Source organism: Oryza glaberrima, chromosome 10 (assembly GCF_000147395.1).
Source record: "Oryza glaberrima chromosome 10, OglaRS2, whole genome shotgun sequence".
NCBI lineage: Eukaryota > Viridiplantae > Streptophyta > Magnoliopsida > Poales > Poaceae > Oryza > Oryza glaberrima.
In genome coordinates this window covers 2868076-2883891 of record NC_068335.1, presented here as the reverse complement: position 1 = coordinate 2883891, position 15816 = coordinate 2868076, and the positions used below count along the sequence as shown (strand labels likewise).

At 40.5% G+C, this 15816-nt stretch overlaps 1 pseudogene; it reads right to left on the bottom strand.

Moving 5' to 3' along the window:
• Positions 1–5313: 5313 nt before the first annotated feature.
• LOC127752650 (wall-associated receptor kinase-like 5) lies at positions 5314–14095 on the bottom strand (annotated as a pseudogene).
• Positions 14096–15816: the final 1721 nt, after the last annotated feature.

The window sequence follows — 15816 nt, the reverse complement described above, 5'->3', positions numbered from 1 at the left end:
TGGTGGCCACGGCGCGTTCCATGTTGAAGGCTGCCGGAATGCCAGCTCACTTCTGGGGAGAGGCAGTGGTGGCGGCGGTGTACGTACTCAATCGATCATTGACTAAAAGTCATGATGGGGTGACGCCGTATGAAGCGTGGCATGGTCGCCGACCTACTGTCGAACACCTGCGTGTGTTTGGGTGTGTGGGCTATGTTAAGACAGCCAAGCCAAACTTGAGGAAGCTCGACGACCGTGGCACAAGGATGGTCTTCATTGGTTATGAGCAGGGGTCGAAGGCCTACCGGATGTACGATCCGGTGGCGCGGCGCGTGTGCGTGTCGCGAGACGTCGTGTTTGACGAGACGACGTTCTGGAGCTGGAGCGGCTGCGAGGAGCATGAAGGGGATGCAGACACTTATGTGGAGTTCTCGGTTGAAAACTACACAGCGCCGGTTGATGTGAACCATAGTTCAGATGCGGCGACATCTCAAGCTGCCGAGGATCCATCGTCGATCTCGCCCAATTCGGTGGCGACGGTGACATCTGAAAATGCACTGGATTCCCAAGAAACAGCAGTAAGTCTGCCTACTGGAATTGAATTCTGCTCTCCTCCAAGCAATGCAAGCGAGGGCACTGATGAGGCGCCCAGACGATACAGGACGGTGACGAACACGCTCGCCACTACAACTCCCAACCTCGATTTTGACTACAGTGATGAACTGATGATGGCTGTTGAGGAACCAGCGAGCTTTCTGGAGGCTGAGAAGAAGGGTTGCTGGAGAAAAGCGATGATCGAAGAGATGAAATCCATTGAAGGAAATCATACGTGGTCACTGAGTGATCTGCCACCAAGCCACAAAGCCATTGGTCTGAAATGGGTGTTTAAAGTCAAGCGTGATGCTAAGGGCGAAATTCTGAAGTATAAAGCAAGATTGGTGGCAAAAGGATATGTACAACAACAAGGAGTAGATTTTGTTGAAGTGTTTGCTCCGGTGGCTAGAATGGAGACAGTGAGACTGCTTATTGCAATGGCTACTCAGGAGGGGTGGCAGGTTCACCACATGGATGTCAAATCAGCGTTTCTGAATGGTGATTTGGAAGAGGATGTTTATGTGCAGCAGCCACCTGGGTTTGTTGTTGAGGGTGAGGAAGGAAAGGTGCTGAAACTGAAGAAAGCTCTCTATGGTCTAAGGCAGGCACCCCGAGCTTGGTATGCCAAGTTAGATTCTAGTCTTGCAGGTCTGAATTTTGTCAAGAGTGCAACTGAGAATGCAGTATACACTAGAAGGCATGGTGATTCAAGACTAGTAGTGGGTGTATATGTGGATGATCTTATCATTTCTGGGCCAAGCTTGAGTGAAATAATCAGGTTCAAGGAGCAGATGAAGACATTATTCAGCATGAGTGATCTCGGGTTGCTATCCTACTATCTTGGCATGGAAGTGAAACAAGGTGATGATGGGATCATGATGACTCAAGCTGGTTATGCAAGGAGAATCCTTGAGAAGGCTGGAATGGAAGGTTGTAATCCTTGTCAAGTTCCTATGGAACCTAGACTCAAGCTTAGCAAGAAAGAACCAGGGGAGTGTGTAGATGCAACAGAATTCAGAAGCTTGATTGGGAGTCTTCGCTACTTGGTAAATACCAGACCAGATTTGTGCTATTCAGTTGGATACGTCAGCCGTTTTATGGAGAATCCCACTTCTGAACACTGGGTTGCGATGAAGCATATACTGCGGTATGTGGCTGGTACACAGAATTTTGGAATTCAGTTTAGCAGGAAGAAACAAGAAATTCCTCAGCTTATTGGCTATAGTGATAGTGATATGGCTGGGGATATCAATGATAGGAAGAGTACATCGGGTGTGATGTTCAAATTGGGTGAAAGTTTACTCAGCTGGCAGTCACAGAAGCAAAAAATTGTAGCCCTGTCTTCATGTGAAGCAGAGTATGTGGCAGCCACAACTGGAGCCTGTCAGGGTGTGTGGCTAGCACGGCTAATTGGCGAGCTGCGAGCTTGTGATCCTCAGTGTGTAATTCTGAAGGTTGACAATAAATCTGCTATCAATCTTTGTAAAAATCCTATGCTTCATGATCGTAGCAAGCACATTGACACAAGGTTTCACTTCATTCGGGAATGTGTAGATCAGAAACGGATTGAAGTGGATTACATCAGAACTGAGGAGCAGATTGCAGATGTGCTGACAAAACCTCTTGGCAAGAATCGTTTTCTAGAACTGAGAAGGAAGTTGGGAATGGTTGAAGTATGAATGCATCAAGATTAGGGGGTGATTTGTTAGCCTGAAGATAATCTTGTGCATTTGCAATAATTTGTTTGCTATCAGTTAGTAAGTTTGAATTCTTAGGCATAGGATGCTGCATGCATTGTAACGGCTGTCCCAGGAAGTTTCAGTCTTGGGCAGCTAAGCTTTTCCCATTTTTGTTAGTAGCGATGGAACTAGATCTGGAGCGTGGGATGGCGCGTTCAGTCGTTTGGATCCGGTGAAATCGGTGTTTGTTATACATGTAACAACCTCACAAGATGAGGGAATAAAATTGAAGAGAAATCAGAAAAGCTGCAGGTGGTTACACAGCACCAAAAAAAAAACTCTATTCTTCGTTTCAGTTCTTCAGTTACTGTTCACATCTGAAAAATATTCAGAGATTGTAGGTTAGCCACTGATCGAGAGCTAAGCGAGGGGTTTTTGCTGACAATAATGCCTTCTTAAGTCTAAATACCTTGTTTTCTCTCCCTTGAACTGAAAATCCTTCAGGTTCTTCAACATAAGTTTCTTCAACAAGATAGCCATTTAAGAAAGCCAATTTAACATCAAGTTGAAAGACATGTATACAGATCAGTTTTTAAGGGTGGTCTTAAGGGGAAATACATGTAAATGATTAAGGAAGTAGAAAAAGGTAAAGCATAGTATAAAAGTTAATGATTGGGAGAATAAAGTAGGAGTAGTACAAAGGTTAGTAGGTGGAGGAATAAATTACTCCCTTCATTCCTCTCAATAAGGCACACATACATTTTATGTAATTCTCTAAATATTTGACCAATAAGATTTTATTATAAATTAAGTTTTATTTGAAAATGGTAATATCATTGGATTGACATTTGAATTTACTTTCATACAATTGTGATTTTATTGCCACAAACATTTTAGTATTTGAGAAATTCAATGTCCAAAATTAGTTTTAAAGACCCGTACAAATTAGGTTTGATCGCGCCTTAGTTAATGGGACGACGGAGGGAGTAACATAAAAGGTGATAGGTGGGAAATAAACTAGTAAAAAAGATGAAAAATAAAGTATTATCAGATCATGACAAACAAATTTAAAGATTATAATACTTATATCATCGGACGGAGGGAGTACGTCACATTCTTCGGCTACTTACATTGCCGGGCAAGCTCTTCTTTGAACTAAGGAGCCCTGAATCATATCCAGCAAGGGCGTATATATGCAACCAGGCGGTACAGTATAAATTCCAATTCCTACCAGAGGTGAAGATAATCATCTATAATCGTAATGCTAATTTTGACTTTCTGCATCGATTTTTATATGTAGTTACGGAGAAACAGATGTGCAATATAATTTTAGGTAGTGTTGGTGGATAAATCATGTGAATGAAGCGTAATTGACAGAGGAACATATTGAATTGCATGGTTGAATTTTATGCACAAACCATATATGGAATGATGTGAGGGATTATGTATGATCCTTGTTTATGAACAATGGTCGATCCACTTGATCGATACTAGTGTGTTGTTTGCTTAATTGTTATTGTACTTTTAATGTGTAGGATGATGTTTGTTAACCACGGTAAGAGCAGAAAATTAATTTTATAGGCACAGTCATCAGTCGTCACCCCCCTTGAGAACGTACAGAGCTGGAAAATTATAGTTCCACAAATACTTCTAGAAGTTCAGATAAAAAGTACTGATAGAAGTTCAGATAAAAATTAATCTTCTTAAAAAAAATAGCAGGTTTCTTAAAAAAAAGTACTGATAGAAGTTCAGATAAAAATTACACCGAACATGAAACATTGAACTGACTTATCAAACAAAAAGTGCTGAAATGATCTTGTGAGATAATATATTTCATTCGACATAAATTAATCTTCTGCATCAAGTTTTGGTGCCTTTCCTTAACTTATATGTTCCCTTTGCCCTCAAAGTGAAAACTTATATGTTTCCTTTGCCCTGCTTCCGAGATGTTTCAAGCATCAACAATTGTTCGGCTACTTCTTTCATTCCTGGTCGCCTATCTACATCGCACTTCATTGCTAGAATGCCAATCTCTTCAAGGGTGGTGATGTCTTCGTCAAAAGTTATCTCATTGTCAAACATAATCCTTCCGTTGTTTTCTCTCTCATAAAAGTTGGAAAACTTGATGACAAGATTATCTTTTTCACCATGTAACATCCGTTTCCTGGTGATGAGTTCCAAGAGAACAACTCCAAAACTATAGACATCACTCTTCAGTGTGAGAGGTCCAGTTTTCATGCACATTGGATCTACGTAGTTGATGTCAGCGCACACAAACGATATGTCTTCTGTAATCTGTGATGATCCAAAACTTGAGATTTTTGGCACAATGTTGTCATCAAGAAGTATATTGCCTGGATTGACATTTCTATGCATTATGGGTTTGGATCTACTGTGCATATATGCCAGTCTTTCTGCCAACCCAATAGCAATATCTAGACGTAAATGTAGTGGGAGAGAAAAATTGCTAGTATCATGGAGTATGCTGTAGAGACTCCCTCTTCTAGCAAATTCATGAACCAATATTACAGCATCCAGCTCACAACAGAAACCCAATAGTTGGATAATGTTCTTATGGATCAGTTCGGGAAGGTTCAGCTCGTTACCATTTCGATCCTCTCTATGTTCAATTCCTTTTCTATGTTTCTTCACTGCCACCTTTCTATCATTCTCAAGAATTCCTCGATAGACATCATTAAATGCACCTCTACCAATATTTTTTGAATAGTTATTTGTTATTACTTTTATTTCACGTGATGTGAACATTCTTTTTCCACTAATATACAGTGTAGCTCCTTTCTTTCTAGATCTGTTCATGCCCAGGTTGAAAATGCCCGCCATCTTAGGGAAAGCCATCAAACTAGAGCTAACATTGTTTGTACCTTGCAGGCTTTGTTCGTTAACTTCATTCTGTGTTTCAGGAAATATGTGCCAACCAAAATTTTGTAGTGGAGCAGGTTGTCTCAAACAGAATTTCCTAAGCATCCGAAGGTACCCAGCCACATCGCACATATCAGGACGTCTATGAATGTCCTCTGCTCGACATTCCTGCACTAATTTTTCAATCTCCACTAGAACCTTCATGTTGCTCTCTAGCAATTTGGGGATCAAACAACTCTGTCACACCTTTTCCTTCAGCATGAGCTTGAGCGAGACTTGCCACCCTTTTCTTGGTTATAAGTTCTAGAAGAACAATTCCAAGATTACAAACATCATTTTTTGGGGTAAGGCGCCCATCCCAGCGATACATGGGATCCATGTAAGCCATACAACCTTTCAAAATTGAAGTATGAGTCCTTTCTAATGAGAGAGGCCTAGATATTCCAAAATCAGATATTTTTGCATTAAAATTGTCACCCAGCAGTATGTTGTCAGGCTTCACATCACCATATAGAACAGGGTTGCACATAGAATGCAAATACCCCTAGAGCATCTGCACACTCTATTGCAATATCCAATCTTATGTCCAATGAATCAAGGCTATTCTTCACATGAAGATGGTAATCAAGGTCTCCAATACACATATACTCCATGACCATCATTAGAGCATTTTTCTCGATACAGTAGCCAATTAGCCTGACTACATTCTTGTGGTTTATTTTTGGAGATAATCCATAAAATGCCATTGACAAGCGTCCAAGTACCAGAAATGCCATCGACAAGTGTGAGTTCCAAGAAATGCCATCGTACAAACGATTTTGTCCCAAAATTGCCATCGCCGTTAGGGTTCCGTCCATTCCGCGCCGTTAAATACACTGTTCATTAACAGTGTATTTAACGGCGCGGAATGGACGGAACCCTAACGGCGATGGCATTTTTGGGACAAAATCGTTTGTACGATGGCATTTCTTGGAACTCACACTTGTCGATGTCATTTCTGGGACTTAGATGCTTGTCAATGGCATTTCATGGATTATCTCTTATTTTTGACTGTGGACAATTACTTCTTTAGCAAACTCTTCTTTAGAATCCATTTGAATATACTTCTTCACTGCAACAAAACGGTTATCATCAAGAACTCCCTTATAAACTTTTCCAAATTTACCATTTCCAAGACTGGTGCTGTAGTCGCTGGTAATTACTTTTATATCTTCTTCTGTGAAAGCCCTTATTTTAGAAATGTTGTCCTCTATCCGTTGTGCCCTTTCAATAGACTCTTTATGCTTGTTTTCTGAGAGATCCATTGTACAATATGATTGTCGTAGCTCCAAATAAATTGGTGGATTGATGTCCTGTCACATGAAAACATTGTGTTAAATATCAATTTAGATGGATTGTAGATTTTAACTCCATGGTGCATAGTATCAAGGATATATTGGCCATATTTTCGAAGTAATTGTCCACTAATGCAGAGTTGCAACAGACCCTGACTTAATCTGAAAACAAGCTTGTGAAAATTCGCATCGTTACTTAACGGTTACACGTGACAGGAAAAAGGGCAATGTTTGGTTGCTTCTAACTCTATTTTTTTGGCCACAAGTTTGAGGATAAATTTGTACGCTTGTGAATTTTCGGATGAAAAAGGTAAGGAATTTGGTTTGCACACAGGAATCAAAATCTCTAGTGGAAGAGACATATGACTCCTTGACCGATGACGAGATCTATAATTCTTCAACAGAATGGGATCAATGTGATTGTGCTTCGATGTTTTTCCTTCAAGTTTGACTCGTTCATGTAATTTGAATGTATGATTACTAGGAATCTGTTTGATTAAGCAGATTTTAGTAGATCAATTCCTGTCAGCTATCCTGAGAAGAAACTGCGTGAAGAATCCAAAGAATCTGGTTGACATGCAAAATCTCTTCTTTTTCTCTTTTGCGTTGATTGACATGCAAAATGACTGGAATGTCGATACCCGGACTGAAACTGTTAATATTAATCCGTTTACTTTTTACTAGTGACGATTTAGAATAGAAATTTATCATAAACATGCTTGAGTACAGATTTGGTCAACAAATTCGATTCAGGAACTAGCTCATCAAAACAGATTTAATCCAAGAACTAAACAAACAGATAACACATTGTAGTTTAATTAACGACAAATTATTGAAATAAAATGGTAACTTGTGAGGACAAGTTGAACAAGAAGATAAAATGCCACAATAAACCCACAGAGACGAACTAGCATCCGTCTCCGTTTATCAGTAGAATTCAGAACGCTCACCGGTGTAGGAGGCCCTGCGCCGTCGGTGTAGAAGGAAGGCGTTCTGGACCGCCGGCGGAGCGTCGACCGGTGGCCGCTGCACGCTTAGTCAACCTCTCCTTAGCACAACTGCGCGGTAGGTGAAACTTCTCTGCGGCTTATGGCTGTGTTTAGCTCACATCAAAAGTTAAAAGTTTGTGTGTAGGAAAGTTTTGATGTGATGGAAAAGTTAGAAGTTTGAAGAAAAACTTTGGAACTAAACACAGCCTATACGCATCACATGCTTTGCCCACTAGCAATTTTCAATTGTTCTACTTAAATGCTACTAGTATATATAAAATATGCGTAGTTATTTGTCAACCGATTTTAGAGCTCCAAGATAGTATCAACCATAGAGTCCCGAAATGGAATTATTCCATCGTATGTATAGTATGATTAGTCAAATCATTCATAGTGGGGAACGGTGATAAACGCAAGTGCAACGTCAACAGTTTTTTTTTAAGAAAAACCAAATTAGATAGAAAATGAAAGCGAATTATATTTGTTGCATAAAAAGTAAAGTGAATTATATTTGTCGGAGGTATCGGCAGGTTCGATTCGTGGCAACCGGCAACCCGTACGAATGCATAAAGTGAATCAATCAGCAAGTTGTGTCGAACCCCAACTCGATCGGCTGGCTGGCCTGACCGTGCAATTAATCAATCAGCAAGTTGCGTCGCGTCGGCTTCCGTCAGGCCCGCCACTAAAAGCATGTGCATTTTAGGCTGATTTAGCATGCTCCAAAAATATTATACCATTATATAGTAGAGAAAAGTGAGGGAAGAGAAATAAACGGGTGATAAATCTATATATTGTCAGGCAGTAGCACTTCTTTCGACGTGGGCGGCTGTTTTTTTTTTTTCATCAAAGACTCACGCTCAGCTTTCGATTAAAAGCATAATAGTTCGATACAAGGTTCCAGATTACAAAACATAAAGCAAAACATTGAACTGCTGGGGATTCCAGCTTGCATAGAAGAACAGCATTCACAGAGATCAAGCACTAGATGACTACACAAAAAGAGAAACTAGCAATGCAGATCAGGCGTCACGCAGCATCAGGCATTGCTTGAGCCTTCCATCTTTCGGATACTGGCGAGCAACAAGCCCCTTAAAACCTCCAGCTCGCTCGCGTCCTTTCCCGCCACCAGTCTTCTCCACTTTAGCAGAAACAACATTGTTTTGTGAGGTAATTGGGAAACGTTATTCAACAGTTTGTTGTTAAAGACCAGTCATTTCAACAAGCCAAATAGCCAAAACCCCAGCAGCCAAAAGGTAAATAAAGCAACATTTTGTTTCTCATGATTATTCAAAAGATTCAGCAACTCCTCTCTAGACCTAGGTACTTTTTCCCGGTTGAAAGCATCTGTATAGCAGCACCAAAGGTATTGTGCAGGTGGGCATGTAAAGATCAGGTGATCAACATCCTCTTGCTGTCCACACAGTTTACAAAGTGAACTACCCTGCCAATTCATCTTCTTTAGGCTAAATTCTGCCAAGTGGCTTCGTAGGAGTGTTTTTATAAGTCCCATGTGACAGCTTGAGAATGTCTGTATGAGGTTTAATGGACTTTTAGGATAGTAGCCCTAGCACGCGCATTCGCACAGGCATGTATATCATAAGCTTGTATTTGAGAAACTTATACGGACTAAAAATCAACCATATAGAACTTGCCAAGCTTCAGAAGTGTGTTTTCTTCATAAATTTATTTGTCGATTTTGCTTAAATAACTTTTATTTGGTATTTGTTATCTTTATACTACGTAATATTTAATTCATCTATATAAGTAATTATTATTTTCTTCTTCGTTATTTTAAAATGAGGTAGACATATGCTGAGTTCTTTCCCCAACTTACATCCCTCGTTTTTCCACGCGCACGCTTTTCAAACTGCTAAACGGTTTTTTTTTTACAAAAACAAATTATATACAAAAGTTGCTTTATAAATAATATTAATCCTTTTTTAAAAAAAAATAGTAAACCCTTAATTAATCGTAAGATATTGTGTCACTCTGTTTTGTGTGCACGGGAGGTGAGTTCCCAACCTCACCTCCCGGACAAAGCCTTAGTTTGTTTAGAAAATATGTCTAAAAGTTCAAATTAAAAATAAGGTGCCTTTTCTTTTTAAATTGAATGTTTTGGGACTTTTTTTAATGAATATTAAAAAATATTATTGTTAACAATGTACCATCAAGTTAGCCCTCCTTTTAATTGGTTCATATTAACGTAATTTGTTATGTATATATACATATCGACCAATGTTGGTAATTCTTACGATCACAGATGAAATCCACAAGCGCACGGATGTACCGATGTAGCACTTCCCCTACGGAGTATTCCAAAGGGTGTCGAATCCAAGGGAATATGTGTGGTCAGATCTTCCTCCGGTTTATCCAAGAACACCAAGCAAAGGATAGGCCAGGATAGAGAGGATTCACTGGTGAGAAACAGTGTATAGGGAAAGCTTAAGTTTAATCCTAACACAATACTTCAGGCACTAGCAACCCGCTGTTCCCAGATGTCGCTCTACTGCGTACCCGGACAGGTAGGACTTAAGTGATCTTGAGGGCTGTCACCACCTCTACACCTACCTCAAACGTATTGTGGGATACGCAGCAATTACTTGATAACAATTACCTAAACACCACGTCTAAGCAATTAATATCCACTTTAGTGTTTATAACTCACCAAAGCAATCACTATATTTTAGTTGATTATAGTGAACAATAATCATGTATGCTATTTAGGAACTAACCAAGAGATAATTCTCACACGATAAATCTAAATTACTCAGGAAGAATATTATATTGAAATCAGAGTAATAAACAGAATAAAAAATGAGAGAAGATTACCGACAACTCCGGAATTCTTCAGACTTCTTCTACTCTACTCTCTTCCTATTCTAGTATATATTATAGTACAATAGAGCCTCTTATAATTCAGCTCAAGCTTGGAAGTGTGTGTTGGAGTGAGTGAGATGATGTCCTTATATAGGGGTAGGTATGACGGTTAGCGAAGGGAAAATGTCCGAAGTGTCCTCCAACCGTCATCAGGGATACATCTGAGATGTCCATGCCAAACCCCAGCCTGAACGGATGAGATGCTGGTTCGGCCGAACCTGGGCTGGGCCCCCCTGGCCTGGCTTTTGGCCCATCTCCTCCCCTTGTCCTCCTCTATCAATTTCTCGGAGTTTTGGGCTAACTATCTGGTATTTTCATGAAGTTCACAACCCATCGTTGTATGGATACATGTTTCTCCTTACTTTACTCTTATTTTACTCCCAACTTTGGGGTTTAACACTGGCATACAAATAAACACCAACACTAGTAGAATATGTGAGATTAAACACCTATCATTATGTTGAATGTTTTATTATCTGGACTTTATGCAAAGGTTGACGGTATAGAATCGACGTTTAATAACCGCCAACAACCAACAAAGATAGATTAGAAATATGTATCCGGATCTTGCTTCCGGGAGACATGCACATGTATATACGACATTAGAAGGAGAGGAGTTTTGTTTCCTTTGAGTTAGATCCAATGGTTTCATCAACTTAAGTTATCTATATTTAGAAACATGATAGTGACCCAACGTAATGTACTTATTAAATATCTATTTTCTAATTAATTATTTTATTATTGCATATTGTTCTATTAAAATATATGTGTTGTTAAATAGACCGTTAAAATATCAATATGATTTTCCCTATAAATGTGTTTTATTTCTTTTACTTTTTTTCAGAATTTTTCTATAAATTTATTAGAACGTTATGTGATGGATCGCAATTTATGTTTTTTATTTTTGTCATATCGTAGATCTAATGTATTTATGCACGTTTTGTGAACTGATACATTATCATGTTTTTCTATTTTATATAATAATTTTAATAGCATGGATATGATAAAAACCAAATATTTCTTACAAGTTAAATTACATATTATATTGCCTTTGAATTGTTAATGAACCGTAACGGATAGAATGATATGGAAGAATAAAAAGATTTATGTGTAATTAAAATCCGTGACCACATTTTTGATAAATTATGGTTATTTTAAAATTATTAATCTTTTGAATATTTTAATAACTAAAGAAAAGGAAGAAGGGGAGAGCAGGAGGAGAGGGAGGAGGCATGTACGTACCTTACGTACAATACGCATTGGAAGGTATGGCCCGGACAGGAAAGATAGGGATGTGGGTCATTTTTTTAAAGATAAATTTGATAAATTAAATAGTTACAAATCTACCAAAGTGAAAAGTGAATTCCACAACATCACTACAATGAGCCACGTAAGCAAAAATTTATGGACCGTTGGATCAAAACAAATGTTAAAACAGAGAGGAGAATTGAAGTTGAGCCATTGGATGGAGATGAAAAAAAAAATCCTAGAATCCTCTAGGACTAACGCGAAAAAAAATAAAATAAGTAGAGACATCAGCATGGTAAAAGAAACACCACACGCCCCTGCCCTCCTCCACCTCTTCGACCACGTCATCGCTGCCCTCCCTCTTCGATTCCTTCCATCACCGTGTCCTCGACCCTCGAATCAAATAAAGTGGTGGATCTGATATTGGTATTGGAGAGGAGACAATAGCCCTAGCCGTCACTGAGAGAGAATGGCGCTGTGCACGGTGAGGATAGGAGGAGACGCAGGACACCAGTACACCACCACTGCCTTCGGTTCAGGGACACAGGAGCATGGAGAAGTCGATAAATAGAGAGAAATCGGAGAGCTAGCACTGATTTGAGCGGCTGTGGCTCTACCCGCTGCAGAATGAGAAGAGGCCACGATGCAGCTCACGTGAGACATGTACAAAACTAGGGTCAAAGTGGTTAAGTCAGTGACTTTGATGGGCCACGGCATGCTTACCAAGCCGACACACAGTACAAGCCGGCCCAATAAACAATCTATTTGTGTCTGTCTATATATATATATATATATATATATATATATATATATATATATATATATATATATATACATATATATACATATATATATATATATACATATATTATCCAGCTCCTATATATATATATATACTATTTGTGTCTCTCTCTCCATGTATGTATATATACATATATATACATACATATATATATATATATACATATATATATATAGAGAGAGAGAGACACAAATAGTATATATATATATATAGGAGCCGGATAATATGAACCTAGGTGCATACGCACCTCAATCCCACATGTGACATGTGTCTATTTTTTTGTTGTAGCTAATGCATCATTTTTACCCAAGCTCCTACAACTTGTACCTACCTAACCCAGACTCTTATAGGGAAAATTTTGGGCAGGTACACAATGATGCTGTAGCCATGCTTTTCTCACCCACTCATGTACTACTAGTCTGCAACTGTATTCATGTCTTTTCACTAATGTGACCGTAAGAGAGAATGAGAGAGAGATGAAAAGACATTACTCCATGTGATTAGCCATGTCACTTTAATAGATCTCTTGGCTACAATCACATTACTCCATGTGATTAGCCATGAAATATATGTTGATTTTTTTAATTAATCTGACCACCTTGCTTTGTATGTCCGAAAATTAATCTATATCTGGTTTTATTCAGACATGATATATCAAGATGAATGTCCAATCACCACGCAAATACAATATATCCGATGTACAAGAATGACATTGTGAAAATGATATATCATTTGGCATAAATTAAAATAAAAAATACATGGTTTTTATTTTACATATATATGCTACATTGCAAAATATAATTTCATTAATCGACAAAGAAAACAATATACACTGCAATTTGTTGACACCGAAAATGACATACGAAAATATCATTTTGAAAAGTGATGTCTAAAAAAAAGATGTCGCAAAATGATAACATATAACTTGACATGTATTGAAATTAGAAAAAATCACACGTGTGTTATTTCCAAAATGGTCATATGTACTAAATTTCCATGGATAACAAGAGAAAAGAAACAATATTCAAATGGATGAGTAAATACTACATGATGTGTGGTCAACTACCTCTCACCTGTTCTTTCTCTCTCTTTGCTCAGGAAGTGCATGTCCCATGTCAGAGCAACACATGCATTACGTACCTCCCTGACATTTTCTCCTGTAGACAATCTTCATTAGTGAAAGTAAGGTCCATTTAGAAAGCACGCATCTTGGAACGATTGAATGGATGTGATTCAGGGTGCAGATGAACCTCGGTTCATATCTGCTTTTCCATATATATATATATATATATATATATATATATATATAGACACACTAACAAATATGCCCATGCGTTGCACCGGGTACATATCAAACAAATATTGATGGGTAAGATTGTTTGTGTACTTATAACAATGTGCACAAAAATATTGAATTTGTACATATCTCGCAAATATCTCCAAATTTTATACATATGAGTTGTGCAAATCGTGTGAATTCTATATTGTCGTATTGATATAGAGCATTACTGATGAGCCATCTATGGTGATAGATTTGGAGGGTGTAGCTCAACGAATTTGCATTTGCTATGTATCTCAGTGTTGATATGTCACTACTACAACCATCAGTGACCTTCCCCGGGATTCAAGCCTGTTGACCCCGCCAATGTCATTGACGGCGGTGTAGGGTGCCGAGATGAGCGCCACGGGGCTATTCTTCCTGTCTAGGGTCATCCCTGGCTGTGTGGTTGTTGCGCTGCTCAGGCCGTCGAGGCGAATATGAGGCACTACCCAATGATGACGGTGAGAAGATTAATAAGGCCACAACACTCAATGACGTGATAGGCGGTGTCGCGGAGGTGCTCTCGGCAAACAAGCTGGCCACCAGGGAGGACGCCGATAAGGTGGCGGTCGTTCTGCGCAAGGTGGCGGTCGCCGCTGCGCAGAACGACAGGAGGCATGCCAGTGGCGGCAGGGAGCTAACACGATCCATTCAATCCTGATCCGAGTCGATCAGGAATCCAATCCCGCACCATGCAGATGTGTTTTTCTTTTCCACGGGGAAAGCGACCACCGATGGTAGGGACAAAGTGCGTGCGAGAACGCATTCTACAAATTCCAGGTCAGTCCGGAGCAGGCCAGGAGTCCAGGATTATTCACAAAGACCCATTCTACAGCCAGGAGTCCATGTCCTTCCACGCCTTTTCCTACTCTGCTTTTTTTCTTTCATTGAAACTTTTCGCTATATATTTCTAGTCGTTCCTAGTATCCACACACATAAAACTGTATAGATTTCTCTCGCAAGGCAAAAGGCAAAATCTTTATATTTACCTAAAAATAGAAAAACAGAACACATTTTTTTTCTAATTTACAGCAGCGCTGTATTTAGTAATGTCCTATTAGAGAAAAAAAATTGAATTTAACGGAAAGAAGGTCGGAAAAAAAAAGAGAACAGGGACCAAACAACAGAAGATTTCGTTTGATTGCCTATTCCTTTGCATTGAGAACGGCAGATACTGCTCATTTTTGAAAACTTTTACATGGGTCCCACGGGCATACATTGAACTGAGAGTATACTACTCCTACTTTGCTTTTCTGCTGCACACGTCGACCCTTTCTGCTGCATGCGTCGAAGCCGAGAAAACGGCGCGCACATGCGCCTTAATTCCGCGCCTCGACCTTATCCTTTCCCACTTTCCTCTCGGTTTCTCTCCTCCCCTCGCTCGCCTTCTCGGTTTCCTTCTATCCTTCTCCTCGCGCTCCTCTCAACCGGCAACGCTCTCTCTCTCCGGCACTCCACCTCCCTCCCCCCTATCACGTCTCTTCTCAACAACGAGAGTGAGCACCGCCCTTCCCATTTCTTCTCCCACCCACCACGCATCAGCCGAGAGAGAGCACCGCGAGTGGATAAACGCATCCTTATCCACTCGCCTCCTCCTCTACCCCGTCCCTCTCTCCCCCTCTCGGTCACTCCCTCTCATCCCCGTATCATCCCCGCCCCCACCCTTCTCATCTCTCCCCTGCCGACAGCAGAGGAGGCGGCGGCGATGGCGTTAACTACTCCCGCGGGCCGGATCCGACAGTAGCGGTGGCATCGGCGGCTCCCGCTGGCAAATCCGGCGAAGGCAGCGGCGGTGTTGTTTCTAGCAGGCGGATTCGGTGGAGGCTTTTCCGGCGGGTGGATCCGGCGGTTCTCTACCCCCTCGTCCTCACCCTCCGCGCCCAAGCTTGTCCCGCGGCGATGGCATCGGCGCTCCCACAGGCAGATCTGGCAAAAGTGGTGGCGGCGGCGTTTCTGGTGGGCAGATCTAGCAGTCCTCCACACACTCCCCCTCCGCCCCAAGCTTCTCCCGCGGATCCGGCGGCGGCTTCTCCCTTGGATCCGGTTGCAGCAGCGGCGGCGGCGGCGGCGACGACGTTGGTGGCACCCACTGGTGGAACCGACCGAGGGGATC